The 16487-nt window shown below is 34.9% G+C and overlaps 1 long non-coding RNA gene across 1 annotated transcript in view; it reads left to right on the forward strand.

The window, feature by feature from the left end:
* The first annotated feature begins 445 nt into the window (after window positions 1-445).
* Window positions 446-16487, forward strand: part of LOC107517499 — a 25990-nt gene continuing 9948 nt past the window's right edge. Inside the window, exon 1 of the long non-coding RNA XR_001598537.2 lies at window positions 446-535. This is a non-coding gene — a long non-coding RNA (uncharacterized LOC107517499). The remainder of the gene's footprint in view (window positions 536-16487) is intronic.

Below are 16487 nucleotides of genomic sequence, written 5' to 3' on the forward strand. Positions count from 1 at the left end.
CCACCCCAAAGTTGTATTCATGAAAAAAGGTGTGTCCATTTCTTAAGATGCCCCATGGGAAAAAGAAGAGTGGGGAAAGGGTTCTACAGGTAAATAAGTTAAATTAACAAAGGAAAATTGCTTACTATGTTTTCTCCTATAAATTCATATTATTCATCAGTATATTACGGTCTTTAAATAAAGAAACCTATTTAACTATGTTTAACCAATTTTCTCCAAATATTTAATCATAAGATTTTTATCCTTATTACTTTCTTGAGGAATTCTATATGAATTATTAAAATCCATGGACTATCTGCTTGCTAGATTAAGGCCCTGAGGAAGCTGAGTCCTGCTCCTGACAATGAGATTTTTGTTTTCTGTTTTTTTTCTTTTATTTTGCTTTTAATTGAGTAATGGATATTTTAGGTTGTTTTCTTTCTTTTTTTTTCTTCCCGTTGGGTCTCAGTTAATCAGGAAGAAAGGAATCCTAACCATAAGAAGGGGCTGGAGGAGGAAATAACTGGAAATGTCCACATTTAGGACTCAAACCCTTGTAAGTGCATTATATTTATGATGGTCTTATCTGTGATTTGAGACTTGATACTGAACTAACTTGGGCATCTTTTCTTCAATCTGTATATGAAGGAAAGAAACCAATTCTCTCTCACACAGGTACTTTAGGATTAAATGAGGCAATAAATGTTAAATTGCTTTAATAGTCAAAAATCAATACAAATATTCAAAGTATAGTTGCCATTCTTTTTGCTGGTATTACAGTGATGGTGTTGAACAAGGTGATGTCATTTGGGAAGTGACAGTAATTGCTTTACAGGAAAGTATTCCCCAGAGTAGCTATGATAGAAAGAACCATTAAAGGAATGTTCAAATCATCCCAGGTGTGAATATAAAACCTTTCACTTTGCCTTTTTAAAATAGAAAATATTGATATGTTGCATTGCTGTAGATGGCTTTAGGCATTGCAATGATTTTTAAATCAAATGTATTTTCTCCCCTTTTCCTAGTTCTTACGGTTGAGTGATTTGCTGTTCAGTGGTTCCATTTCATTTATTTGGGAGTGGTGTTTCTGATATTCTGTTAAGGTTTATTTCCCCCTCTCATTCAGACTCTGTCCATCTCATCATGGGTCCTTTAATATCTGCGATGTCAATAAAGTCCTGGAATTGGTGTCAGAAGTACTGAATTCGGGATTCCTGTCTGTGGCTTGCCCAGGTTCACACACTTTGATAGAATGTAATGAAAGAGCACAATGAATTTCAAAGTGCCTTAGATATCTAAAGCTTCTTAAATCGTCAATATTATATGCTAGATCCTGCCTGTATTAGCTACTTCTGGACAGTTTGGAATGTTCACTGAATCTTTTAGCATGCCTAATCTAAAACTGTTGTACATACTTCAAGATAGTATGCATGGTAGACTAGATGCAACCTATGCAAACTTAAATAAAAAAATGCAATGGGACTGCCACATAGTTACACATTAGTAAAAAGAAAGTGTTCTAATTGCCACCCATGTACATTTGGTGAATATCTTCTATGTTCTGGACTGTTTCAGCTTTTGAGGCTATAAAGTAAAAGACTTGCACTTACATTTTGAAAAGGTAGGTCACTGCCAAGCAGAGAAAAAGGAATAGAGAATTCTAGACATGGATAAAGGCGTAGTGGTGGGGATCTTCAAAGGCCATTGTGTACTAATAAAATGAATAATTGTGACTATACTTTGAGAAAAATTTCAAGTATAAGCAGCCTAACTATTCAAATTTGGCTGACAATTTAACCAAATTCATATGATTCTGAAAATTCGGTAATTTCTTTTTAAGAATTGCCTAGAAGATGCAAAATAAATTTTCCTGTGCTTTTCTAGAGAATTCTGATACTGGAAACAAATACTTCTAAATATTAAAAGAAAGCCATTTTTTTCAATATTCTTTCTAAATTTATAAACTCTTACAATTTTCATATTGCAGAAAAGTTTGGGGGCAAATATTATTTATACGTAGTTACCTAGAATCTCTACAACCACAAAATTCCTTAAGTTTCTGACAGCAAAAAATGAAAATGAATAACTAAAGACAGAACATTTTATTGGAATGTATTCAAGAAGTAGAGTATCTATTTAAAACTGACAACTCATCAGATGTAGTCTAATCAAGGATTATATTTGTCTAAGCTTGAAAGCCAAACAAATATGTCTGAAATCCCATTGGTAAAACACTTTATGATTTTTTTTAAAAAAATCATTTTAATTTGGCAAAGACTTCTTTCTAGATTTACTGCATCCCACCAATAGAAGGTGACTTGTGAGAAAATTCGAAATATATCCATAAGGTGCCAAGTATAGGGAAACTGACAGAAACAATGGATGCCTTCGGAGACCTTACATCCAAGGAAAGGAAATTCCAGCTGATGCCTCTTTCTCTTTATGGACATTTAAATTCCAATCTTGATCAATAAATGGTCTAGGGGGTGATGAAAGTGGAGGGAACAAATATCCCAATAAAAAAATTAAAGATTCACAGTAGAAGGATTCTTCTTTCACAGGCAAGCATGATTTTATGTTTTCTTTTCCACTGAATAGAAATTCCCAAGTTTACGAGTAAAAATGCTTTGATTCATAGATTAATACAACCATGTGCACGTGCTAACATGTACCTGACAGAAACCTCACAGGGTCAAAAGGTTCTGTTGTCTCCTGTAGTACCCAAGACCTGGAGACAGAAAAGGAATTTCTCTTGGCTGTCCTGCTTGTTTAGATCTGAAAGAAAGGTGATGTTACCCTTTGTTGTGGGATTAATGCAAAGCATTTAAGTTAGAACCCATAAATTTAAGATTCTTTTTTTCTCTCTCAGAATTTACTGGGAAACGATGACTTACAATTATTTCATTATTTATTTTAGAAGAAATAATTACTTTTTTGAACCTCCCGAGTGTCATAACAACAATAAAGGATTCATAAACTATGGATAAACATAGCTCAGAAGCAGAAAAAAATTTTAACCACCTGCAACTTACTTCATTTGGCGATATTAAGGGGCAGCACTTCTGATGTTTTTATAGAAATTGGAGTAATGGGCAGGAGAGCTATAATTAAGGAGGAGTGATGCACGGAGATTGAACCAATGTTTTATATTAAGAGAAGCATTCTGTCTCATCCTAATTAGCATAACATATTCATTCCACAAACATGTATTGAACACCTTTTAAAAACAAAGCTCTTTTGCCTTCATTAAGATCTTCACATATAAAAGGAGATTCTCAATACTAGTTATAGAAAAACTAATTTTGAAAAACATATCAAGAAAAGATAAAATCAAAATGAAACAAGGTAGAGAACTCTGGGTTTGAATAAGGAATAGGTCCCCCAATTCCTTGAATGCCCAAACTGGAAAGTTATCTATAGATTATCTACCCCAGTGTCCTTACTTTAGAGACTAGAACCAGAGGCCCAGAAAGGTGAGGCCATTTCTCAAAGCTGATACTCTAAGCAAGTTGCAGAAATAGTAACAGACTCAGTTCACTAGATTTCTAGCCCAATTACATTTTTTTAAAAAATACAACACGACCACTTTTAACAAAAACCAAACTGCTTAATACACTGAATCCAAGGCAAATCAGATCTTCCTGTGTGCGGGGGAGTAGAGGGACATGGGACACTGTGGAAAACAGTGGAGAGTCTAGGATCCTGCATGTCCTGAGTGCTGTGCTAAGTGCCTCCATTTTTGATCTCTTTAAATCTTTGTAACAGCTCTGAGATCATTACCATTGTCCAGATGGGAAACACGAGGCACAGAGAAGCTAACGGCATTACCCAGACCTACATTTCATAAGTGATGGTTTAGGATCTGAACTTCTTTCTGCCTCCAAATTTTTTGCTCCTTTCACTGTACGTATTATTGTCCATTAGAGGATATTGTGCACTGCTTCATAAATGAATTCAATTTTCTCCTGCCACCTGGTTTTTATGACTGTCCAGATTGATTTTTCTTTTGAATTTACATTTCACAACCGTGGGCTTTCCCCCACCCCCTTTCCATTTATCTCTTGTCTCAGTCATGAGGTTGGAAAAAATGAGAAATATGCTGGCTTTGTTTGGACTGAGAACATTCCAAATATTTGGCTGTGCCTCAAAACCCTGTTAAAATAATATTATTTATAACTTTGTGCTTGGTCAATTTTATTTTAAGTTTGGCTAATTCCCACAGGAGGCTGTTCTTGCTCCTTAATGGTAAGGTTTGCTTCTTGAAAGCTTTAATCACAAAACATTTTCTAAGTAAGATCAGGTTCTTGCCTTCAGGATGAATGGAAACTTGTTAGACAACAGCCCCAACTACTCCGACACAGTTAATTGCAGGATCTGACTCTCAGGAGTTGTGGGGTGGAATGTTGGCGAGGAGAATGCCATCTGTTTACACTTGAGTCATTGACCCTAGTCACAAAGCGTGACCTATCTGGCCCCATGATAGGTTGGATTTTAGAGCGGGGGTTTAGTGTGATGTGCTGTTTCCCAGAATGCCTTCCGAGGAATACAGGGTTCATTTCTTCTACATTTCTCCCCAATCAGGCTACCATTGTTAGCAGATTTGTTTAGCTGCCTTAGCAGCTCGGGACCTTTTATTGACTTGAGCAGATGATTTGATTTTCAGGCAGAGATAAGGCAAAAAGCAGATCATTACAATGAAACACCCACTGCAAACAGCAGGGAGGCAAGCTTTTGACAGGGCATACCTGAAAGAGAAGACCTGTCTTTGCCTCACTGTATAATCGAACACTATCTGTCTAAAATTGATGGCAAAGAAATGTGACTCATAGGGTTCAAGGATTTGTTATTTAGAAACAAACACAATTTCTCTGAAAGGCCATTCCCTTTCACACAAGACAAACAAACGAAAATGATCATCAATGAAGCTGAAATTCACAGTGAAATGACAATGCTTTACTCCCAGGAGCAGCTAACCTAAAAGGAACAAAGCAAAAGAGAGGGACTGAATAATTAATTAACCCCAAAATGTGGTTACATAACCACTTAAACTCCACACCTTGTGGCTTCATTTCAGCCTTTAGAAACATTCCTATCCCAGTGGTTACTAGTGCCACCCACTTACATTTCTCCATTTCTCTTTCTCCTTGGTACCTAAACACCTATTGATTTTCCCAGAACCCCAAGCTTCTCTGTAACAGGAAGATTTGGTGGACATCCTGTCAAATGCAAAAGAAAGCCTCTGCCAAACTCAGCATTAGAACATGGTGTTTTAGTAGAAATATGAAATATCGATGCAATTATAAATCAATGAAAACCCAGAGGGAAAGAGAATCTCATTTTAGGGAAGATCTAATCTTTAAGGTTTTTTTTTTTTTTTTTTTTTTCTTGTAAAGAAAAAATGGATCAGGGAACCAAATGTATGAGGTAAAAACTGTCAAGAAAGTATTTCTAGCTTTTTCTAGGGCTGAGAAAAAGAAAGCCAAATCATGCATGCAGTGTGAGTATATGAAATGATACATTTTAATATATTAGTTAGGGGGTCAAAAAATATCTCTCCTCTTTCACTTATGTTTTTGACCATTACCCCAAATTATTGCTTTAATTAGTTTACTAATGCTTTTCTCTTATGTCTTATTCCAAATTCTATATTTCCTCCTAATTTTGCCTTCTGTACCCTAGATAAATGTTTGTGGATTGCCAGGGTGCCTTTTGGGGTCATAAAAGCTCATGCTAGCTTGCTTAACATATCTGCTGCAACTCACACAGAACCAGATGGAGAACTGTGTTGTAACAGGGCTGCTTTGCCTCCACTAAGGCACATTGCCAAGTTGAAGACTAAGTTAGAGAACATCCTAATGGGGGTTACGTAGTAGGGTATAAAAAGTTTCACAGAGACCTGAAGATAGCCCATTAAATTGGGTGGGGCTGCAGCAAGCAAATTTATCACTCAGTACAGCCTTGATCTGCCTTTCATCATGGCAGGGTTGTTTTTCTGTGCTGGACGTAGATAATCTTTGCCAGACTCTAACGGAAATTCTGAACTTGCTGAGGGAAAACGCCGAAGTGTGAGAGAATTAAGGGGAGATATGTGTGGGAGCGAAATGGAAAATGAATTGAGACTGTTGGAATGAGAGAAAAATCTCTCGGTTGACATTATTTTCCAAGAATCATCGTAACTAAAGCAAAAGCTTTGCAATGATCCAAAATTATAATAAAAGTTATGAGATTTGTTACCCAAGTGGTACAAAGATGGAAACATATAAACATAATCACATTTGTGATGCCGTGAGGGGACAGAATCGCTGTCATTATCAGATACTTTGTGTCAATGCACTCATAGTTTCTCTTTTGTTTTTCTATGTCAATAAAAAAAAACGATGTGTTTTAAAATAATTACTCAAGATTAATAGTAGCAACTTATGTTTCACAATTTACTTAGCTATTTCTATGTACTTTTGAAATTTCTCTCATGTTTTCAATTACAACTTACTTAGAACTTCTAGGAAATTCAAAGGATGCGACGCTTCATGTACTGACCAATTGCTGGCTCCCACAGCCCTACCACTCCCAAACACCTTCCCCTTATACATCACTTGCTTTTGGTTTAAAACTTAAATGAAGATGGGAGATGGTGATTTTGATTCTGGAAGATTTTTTTAGAAATTTCACCATTTGGGCCAAAAATAAATAGCTATTCCCCAAATCAGAAGTTTGATAGTGTGAAGAAAGGATACTTTTCATCTTTTTTTTCCCTTCTGCTTAGTATTTTATATATTATCTTCTTTCATTAAAATTATAATGCAACTGTACTAAGAGTGTAAAATATGGACTATGAGGTGGGGAAAGATAGAACCTAATTTGATGTAATAGAGATCCCTAGACAATCTAACAAAATGGAATATTTATAAACATTATAATCTGCGCTCTTTCTAAAAACTAAAATTAATGAAATAATTAAACATTCTTAGATATTGTGTAGCAACTTTATTTTAGAAAAATTTGTTCTGAGTTGTTTATAGAAATTATGTAGGTATCTGAGTCAGGATGTTCCTTTAGTATACATAACCCTGAATCTACACTAAAATTTGAAGTAAATAGATCTATTCGTGCAGTGGAGGCAAATGGAACATTAGGATAGTTTTCACATTTGTAATTTCAAATGGAAACATCATTTAATGAATCCAAGCTTTGCCGAAGTCCCACTTAATGATAAGTACTTTGCTTGGTATAAGAGACCCATTTGCCTTGGAAATCTGGAAAAGAATTTACATAGAGAAACATTAGCCCTTCAAAAGGAAGTTTTCCATTTGTCTAGATATGGAATATTTAAATGATTCTCAGAAGTGCCTGAGTCATGCAGGTCACAATTCCCCATGGAAAATTCTCTAGACACAGCCTAAATTATTTAGAAGGAGACTCAATACTTCTATGGAGAGTATTCATGAGGCCTTGTGTAGCCATACAGGGTGCAACAGTAAGCTTTACACTGAAAAGGAGGAAATAACATCACTTTCAATGAGTTAGTCTGATAATTCTAGATGTAATAGATTTTATTAGTACCTTCCATAAGTAAAAACCAGGAGACACTTGTAAAGGTAGGACTGGAAAGTCCTGATAACATCTAAAACTCCAATCTAGGAGACTCCTAGAGAACCAGAATTAGAATATGATTGTAATGTAGCAATCTAAATTTAACCAATTTTATGATATGCCTGTATTAAAAGAGTATTAAAACAGGAGACAAGGTTAGCCTGGGGTAATTAAAAATAAGTGTCAAGAAGCAACATTTGTCAGAATAGCTTCAGTACTCCCTAGGGGAAAGAATATTCTTGCTAGTCCTGCAAATTCCCCAGACCTTTTGGCAGGGAAATTCTAGAGTGTGAATAAATGTACCTGGCCTTTATAGTTGATGACACACATTAAGACCATCTACCTCAAGCAAGTTTCTGATAGTAATTTAGCTCCCTATGCATGTTTTATAGGAAAAGAATGTCTGACTCGTTGATGTGAACTTTGTCTTCCTGGTAGATCTTTTTCTCTTTGTAGATTGATAATTGACTTGCTGGCTCTTAATGGTTTGATTAGTGGGAGTTGGTTCCCCAAGTCAAATAATTTCTAGGTGTAGGGACAGCATTGCTTAAAGTGCTGGAGGCTTCCATGATAATACTATGTTACCTTGTCCTGAGTACTGTGTGTTCTCAAGCTCAGTAAAGTGGTTTCTCAGTGAAGAGAATAGAAGAAGGGAAAGACAAGGGTAGCATAAAATAGTCTTTGAGAAAAATCAAATGCCAAGGAGAAGAAATTGTGAGACAAAAAAAATTAGATAAATTTTAAAAAGGGATTTTTGTTGGACTTTATATCTTTATATTTTTAAGATTATATTTTATATTTTCCTGTTACATACAAGAAAAATACATTGTAATTAGAATGTCAAAATAAAATAAAGATAGAATATTAAAATAAAGGAAAATAGGATATTGATACTTGATTCTTCCCAGTTCTTAATCATCCTAACCTTATATTTTCACTGGTATCTCTTTGGGTGATTCAGATATAATTAACATTCATTGGGTAACTAGCATTCACAGGTATTGTGGCAGGCATTTCTGCATTACATTTCATGAAATTTGTTTGATCAAAAACAACTGGCTAATTAAGTCAAAGCAATATTTAGAAGAGCTATTTTCCTTTAATCTTGAGATTTTTAAATAATCTCAAAAAAGTTAATTAATTTCCCCCTCTCTCCTAACCCCCACAAAATAGAATATCAATGAATTAATTTTTAATTAATCAATTAACTTTTACAATGGGAAAACGATGAAAGATATGACTGGATCCTTTCTTTACAGGGGATGAGTGGTATGGCTTCTTAATAAAGTCTGCCCTGAAGAGGTTACATGTTTGTCAAAGAGCCCAAGAGAGCCTCAGGAAGAAGAGAGTTTTCTCTCCTAATCTAATAAAGAAGTAAGATCCTTCTTTTGTGTCAAATATATTAAATTACCGAGGTTTTAAAAAATATTTTCCAATATTTGGTCAAAGTCCTCCTTCTCTCTGTTTAGCTGGCTTGATCCCTCCCAGGGTGTTGCTGTTTCACATTCAGGAAGTCCCCTAGAATGGCTAGTTTGACTGGAGGCTCATCTTTGCTCCTAGGCTTTATGATTCTCTTTGAGTTTATTTCTTCATCCCCACTACTTCTATTTAGTCAGCTCCTATCTTAGATACTGCCTGCCTTCTTGGTAATATTGTGAGTTTTATGTTTTAATATTTTCCATTACAAAATCCTTTCATGTTAAACAATATTTATTTGGGAAGGAGACCAATAATAAGATGTTATTAATTACTTTAATCAAAGTAATTGTCTTAATGAGTGTGGCCTCAATTATGGCAATTAAAAAAAAACATAGCTTTGAAATTGGAGGGTTTTTTTTTTTTTTTTTTTTTTAAAATTAAGACTAAGATGATTGTGGGGGAAAAGCAAGGATTAACTATCCTCACTTTGAAATACAGTCAAATTTTAAAAACACTGATATAATAGAAATATGGTGGTTTGGGATTTAGAGATCTGTATTCCAGCCATGGCTTTGCTCCTCAGTGATATTAAGGAGATCATTTCAACTCTAGTTCTTAGTTTCTTTCTCTAGAGAGGTGAGATTGAACTAAATGATTTTTTTAAAGAATATTTAACAGTTCTAAGACTTTATAAGGTACTGTCTTATGTCAAAGTTCTTTTATAGATAAATCAAAATTATTCTGAAATTATAATTTCATATTTTAGAGGTATCGGTATGGTCTAAAATCAAATAAAATGATTTGGAGTGGTATTACTATCTTGAACTCGCATTCTGTAGGTCTTAATATATGCTATAATGAGCTTTAAAAAGAATAAATAAAACTATTTTGAAATGGCACACTCTTTCATCTTTTGTTGAAAACAATACTGTCCAACAGAAAAATGTGAGCCATATATGTCATTTAAATCTTCTAATAGTAGTCACATTAAAATGTAAAAAAGAGAATGAGATTAATTTTGCTATTATGTTTTATTTAACCCAATATATCTAAAATACTACTTCTTCAAATATGTAATCAGTATTAAAAATAGATGAGATGTTTTATATTCTTTTTTTTTTTTTTAACGGAGTTGTAGAAGTCTAGTCCATATTTTATGCTAATAGCATACCTCAATTTGGATTATTCACATTTCAAGTACTCGATAGCCTCTGTGGTTACTGGCTACCACGTTGTACAGTGCAAATCTAGATAAATTATTTCCTTCTATTCATAATTCTAAAAATTATGTGTTAAAAATACATTTTTTAAATCCCTCCATATCTTTGTATTCAACTGCATTTCAATTAATCTTATGAGAAGATTGTGTTTGCTCAAGTTTCAACAATGTGGCCAGCTCCACACAGTACAAACTGCAGCGATGTCAATCACCTTTTAGAGAATGTAGGTTGTGCAACGACTCCCAATTATCCAGCCTCCATGACAGGGACTGTGATGGCTTTGCTTGGAATTTCAAAAATGGACTCAACTCAAAAGTGACATATTTCATTGTGTTCATTGCAAAACTGATGCCTTATCAGAAAACCTATTTTTCTACTGCCCCGAGAATATTGACCACTGCAAACAGATTTACAGAGGTTTCACGTTTGCTACAGACAGTTCTTTCTGCAAGCCGCAATGCAGAGAAAGTTGGTCCATAGTTATACCTTTTCTTTTTAATTTTATTAAATTTAGTGGAGTGACATTGGTTAATAAAATTATATAGGTTTTATGTGTATAATTCTATAATACATCATTTATATATGACATTGTGTTTACCATCCAAAATCAAATCTCCTTATTGATAACATTTTGCACAATATTGGGTAGAGTGTTCGAATAGAGATTTTATAATAATTAGCACTTTTTCATATTTAAAGTTCAAGTTGCTTTTCTTTAACTAATAATTAGCTTTTTGAGTTACAACATCTAAACACTCTTTCTTTTCTTTTTCCTATTCTTTTTTTTTTGTCTCAAGTTTATATTTTAAATAGAAATATAAGACATTTTTGGATGTTCTCAGAAGAGAAGTGCTAAGACTAGATTTTAATCACTTTTAATATGTGTCGAAGCCTCCGTTCACGAGGTCATCTCTGTGAACCGTATTTCAAGAGGAGACATTTTACAAGGAAACATGCTTTCCTCTCTAACTTTCTAAATGTATCTGGTTCACATAACTTGGTTTATACCAAGTTCTTTGCAGAGTTTTAAATTTAAGACAGACCTCAAACATGAATTAGTCTTACCAGATTTGTGTAGAGCTTGAAACAAATGACAAATTAATGTATCCAGTGAATAAAATGCATGAGGATTCCATCTCTTGAATCCTGATCCAGTTGTGATTTTAAGACCTTAAATTCTTTAAGCACTTGATCCTCACGGAGGTTATGAAGTTTCAGGATGCTTAAACATCAAAGAGTTAAGCAGACATAAACTTGGACTTGTCAGAGACTTTATATTTCTTCTGGCCCAGTAATTTCTAACTCTATTGCCCTGACCAACAATGTTAGGATCACTTATAATGTTGATCATAAATATGGATTTCTGGCTCCTCTCCTCACCTTCAGATCAAGATCTCTCAGAGGAGGTTTTGACATTATCATTTTTATTAAAGCCTGTGGGTGATCAGGTTGGAGGAACCTGCCTCCCCCATCTTGTGTTCTACAGCTGAGAAAATAGAAAATGAAAGTATTTCAGGTATTTGCCTCATATCTCAAGGCCAGCAAGATGTCAGGCTCGGGATCAGAGACCATTTGAGCTTTCTCCTAAATGACCCAGTCTCCTCTCATATTCCATACCATACACTGAACTAATTAAAGAAGGGGGGAAGAACATATTTTAGCTACATTTTCAACAGTGAGGATTTTAAAAAATAGTTTTACTCGAATTAGAATTAACCAAATAGATTCCCTTTAGCCCAGTCAATCTATTTAGTCAAGCTTTTGCTATCAAACTTTATAATTACTTTCTTCAGACATTCTTGCAAGCAAGTTTTCCTAAGTCCTCCTTTAGTTTTTAATGTATACGAGGTTTAAGATAATGTCAGAAAATGCCCATATATTTTTTCAGTGGAAGCTGGAATCATTTAGGTAGGTTTATGTAAATTTTATGCAAATCTAACACATTTTATGCCCCCAAACTTATGGCAGACATAACTATTTTATTCACCAAAACTCGGCCTTCAGCAAGCTCCTACTGAGGACTGATGATCTATGCAGCCTCTTTTTTGTGTAACATTTATCATTTTCCTACTTGGATACTCAAAAGACTTGAAGTAGTACAGGAGTAGAGGGCTGAAATAAGACCCTGATTTTCTTCCAACCCAGGCTAAACTATTACCACAAACATTTGGAGGCTTTCTCTGTGGAGTTTCTTTTCTAATCTCCTGGTACTCCTCATCTTGATTCATTTATGCCACAAAGTAACAGTTGTTTGGATTACAATTTTACTGAGTAAAAAGACACGCTCTAAGATGTATGGAAAATATTACTAAATTTTATTAGCTCTAAGAGTGACTGCCAACAGCTAAATTTAGAAAGAGTAAGTTCCTGACAACACAGCTGGAGAGAAAATTTTAAGAGGTGATGATTTCATTAATTTTCAGAGCTTTATAGCCAGCCGGTAAAGGTTTTTCTATAACATGTGGTTTACTGCCTTTGAAATTACTTTCTTTTCTTAAATTAACCTGTCTGAGTTAAAATGACACAATAGCAATAATAGTGAGAAAAAATTGGCCTCTTTGTATAATCTTTAAGTATCTTAACTAACTTAAATAACAGTACCCTGAGTTTATAATTGCTGCAATGTACTCTATAAAAAGAGATTGGTATTAGGAGCATTTATAGATTCCTATATCAGTTTTATCAATAGATAAACAACACTTAAAATTGGAATCATATATATAAATAGTAGAAAGAAGCTTTTAGCCTTAAGTAAAAATTTCCCATTTAAATCTTCAACACCAAGTTGTCCCACTTGTGGTAGAGAGCATGAGGCTTGGAGACAGAGGATCTAGGTTCAGGTGACAATCCTGTCACTTTACCTATGTGACTTTAGGTCAGTAATGGAACTTCTCTGGGCCTTAGTTTCCTCATCTCCAAAATGGGGATATTACACTAATATATTCTTTGCGTTGTTTTATAAAAATAAAATAATAAACGTGAGTGACAAGAGGAGAAACTTTATTCTCCAGGATTCTGAAGAGTTTGTCTCATGAAGAGGAAAGAAGTCAGAGTGAGTGATTAGACTGTAGAATACTGTATACACATCCTAGTATGTGCAGGGGAGGGTCCTAGATTAGGGCAATCAGGTCTCAGCAGCAGGAAGAGAGAACACAGCAGAAAGGATGTGTCCTGGGCGCTATGAGCATAGCACCGTGGGAAAGAAAGATTTTGAGAGAAGCTTTTGTGAGTAAAATGGACGGATGGATGGATGAATGGATGGACAAACTAGGTAAGCCCTGTACTACTTTTTTAAGAAAACCATCATCTAAGATCTACCTTAGAGAGGCTGTTCAATGGGCAAAGGAGGCCTCAGGATGGCTCAGAATTCTTTAGATTTGACATGTAAAGTTTTTATCTGTTTTAAACATTTGTACAAACACCGGGTATTTCTGTTTCTTAAATATGGTCAGTAGCGGGTGAGCTGGCTGCTTCAGGAAGAGCTCCATTCCACCACTAGAAGGCTTGGCCTTCCTCAAGTTGTATTGAAATCATGATCATTCTGGTGATTGCTACTTTGGATCCAGATTCTCTCTTCAGAGTCGTAGAGAACTTTTCTTCCCCTTGACATATGGTAGCACTTCTCTAACCAATATGTTCGATGCCTTATGAGGGTGGAGACAGCTCATGAGGATCAGCATTTAAGGCCTTCATAAAATATTGCAAGTCAAGTTAAACTCATAGTGCTGAGAATTAATTTCTACTTTATCTTGCTGATATTCTTCAACTTACGTACATGTAAGCCATGCATTAGTCAGATTTTGGAGCTTAGATCAGAACTCAAAATGTATAAGGTATCAAAGTCTCACTATAGGAGCAAATAGGCCTACAAAAAACCTATTTAGTCCATGATCCTCATGAAGTAGAGCACTAAGTTATTTTGCAATACAGTGGTTCTTTATAGTACTATATTTACATAGAAGAATGGAATCATCATAAAAAATATATCTTCTACTTTTTCAGTGCAATGAAGAATGACTCTTTCATCCTAAACATTTATAACTCATTCCTTTAACATCTATCTTTCTTTTTCCCTCCCTCCCTCCCTTCCTCCCTCCCTCCTCCTTCCCTCGCTTCCTTCCTTCCTTCCTTCCTTCCTTCCTTCCTTCCTTCCTTCCTTCCTTCCTTCCTTTGTTCCTTCTTTTTCCTTCCTTTTTTTCTTCCTTTATACATCATTCATTCATTAAACACTTAGTTTCTACTATGTACAAGACATTTGGCTAGATGCTAGTGCTAGAGATATGGAGTAGATAAGACATGGTTTTTGGCCTGAGTTTCATTAAGTATCTAAAGTAAAAACATAGGGTGAGGTATCAGGAAAGGGGATGAGAAAAAGAGTTTGTGACAAGTGGTAAGTAATCAGTGAGTGAAAGAAGAAATGTGAAATTTGGAATGAAAAGATCAAGGTAATATGAAAGTGTTGATATGGAGTTGTAGCTCACTTTTCCAAGCCTATAAACCTGTAGCCATATTGCTCTAAATTCTTTGTCTACCACAATAGGAAACAGATCCTGGAGGGCCATAGGGCAAGGCACTGTTCCCTCCAGACTAGATCTCCTCTATCCCTTCTCAATGTTTTGGTGTAATTCGAACATCATCGCATCTTGTTAGAGGACGGTATTGGACAACTGGGGGAATACCTATTCCTGCAGGATTTTGTTTTATTGTATTGTGATGCCATCTGTTTCAATATACTTTTTTATTTCCTATTATAGACAAATAATTCCATAGAATAATAATTTATCCTTTCAACTGCTCTTTAGTTGAATCGCGTTCTGTCTACATGTAAAAGTTTTTTTTTTTTTTTTTTTTTTAACCCTTATTCTAATAACAGTTCCTGGAAGGCATTTTTAATTTTCCAGACAAGTTTTCATTAATCAGTAGCTCAAGAGTTTAAGGGCTCAAAATGGTACCCTTCTAATTTTTAAAAGCTGAGATGGTTTGCAGAATTTTCTAACTAGGTCCCATGAAAATTCAATGAAAATGCTGTTAAAAATAACATGTCATTTTCTAATTAAATTCAGTGACAGATATTTAATCAAGTTTATTTTTCATCAGACACTTAAGTTTATAGTTCCCTAACAGAGTGGTAAAATCTAAATTACATGCGACCAAGACTTTAAAGGAAGAGATTAAATATACTGACCTCTTAGTCTAATCCTTATGATAACAATTTGAGCATCAAATTGGGCAAATCTTTTTTATAAAGTCCCCACTTTTTAAAGAAAATATTGGCCTCAGACTACTTAAGGGAAATTCAATCTTTTAATTTAGGGCCTAATTTTTTCCTGCACTGCCAGGATTTACATAGGGGTCCCATGCACACATTGAAGCAGAACTTCTTTGGGATGATAAAATTTAAAATAGGAAGGAAAGAAGTAAAGAAAGAGAAAAATGCAGTAATGTCTCTCTGGATGAGTTCTGGATATAAATAAGGGTGCGGTTAAAAAATGAGTCATTATCCCGTTGCCTACGATGCAGTGGAATAGATGCTGTTCCAGGGGCACTGACATAAGTGTCAGCCTCTGAAACAATAGACAGCAGCGGTGTGTTCTGAAAAATGTGCAGAGAGGAGGAGTCATTTTGTTCTCTTTAAAATTTAATATCTTTTTTTTTTCTGTATCAGTTGGAGGAGGCTCCTTTTTCTCTTTTCTTAAGTGAAATAAGTATTTTGTACTAGTAGGTATTGAGTGAATTCTTTTTGCCAGCAGGAAGAAAGGCAATTTTTGAATGCCAAAAATAACTTCTTTGTGTGAAAATATCACATAGCAAAAGAGATTTTAGAGAAGAAAGAAAAGATTCATGTTCGGAATTAATATTTTTAAAAATATGCAGGCAGTGGAATGTTAGCAATAGAACATGAAGAAATTGACATGCATAGACTGAGAAGAAACAAATAATCTTATTTACAGTCATAGCAGCCCCAAAGTCTGAATGTTTGTCCTGTTTGCAATGCTTCTGGCCTTTTGTATGGTCTTAGAATAAGAATTTTTCTCCCAAGGCCATGTCTATAGGAAATAGATGTTCCTAATTATCCTGCATAGTTCAAGACAGTATTTCCCTTCCTCACCTTCCACTACTTGTTTCTGTTGCCAGCTAGGCAAAGTGTGAGCCACCATGGATATAGAAGATGGCCCTGGTGCTAGGGACGAAAGTAGAAAAATCTCATACTTGGCTTTCTCTTTAGATCTTTAAATCACACTGACATCTGTGGGATTCACACACTCCACAGAGTCTCTT

The sequence above is a fragment of the Rousettus aegyptiacus genome, unplaced genomic scaffold (assembly GCF_014176215.1).
Source record: "Rousettus aegyptiacus isolate mRouAeg1 unplaced genomic scaffold, mRouAeg1.p scaffold_m13_p_4, whole genome shotgun sequence".
NCBI lineage: Eukaryota > Metazoa > Chordata > Mammalia > Chiroptera > Pteropodidae > Rousettus > Rousettus aegyptiacus.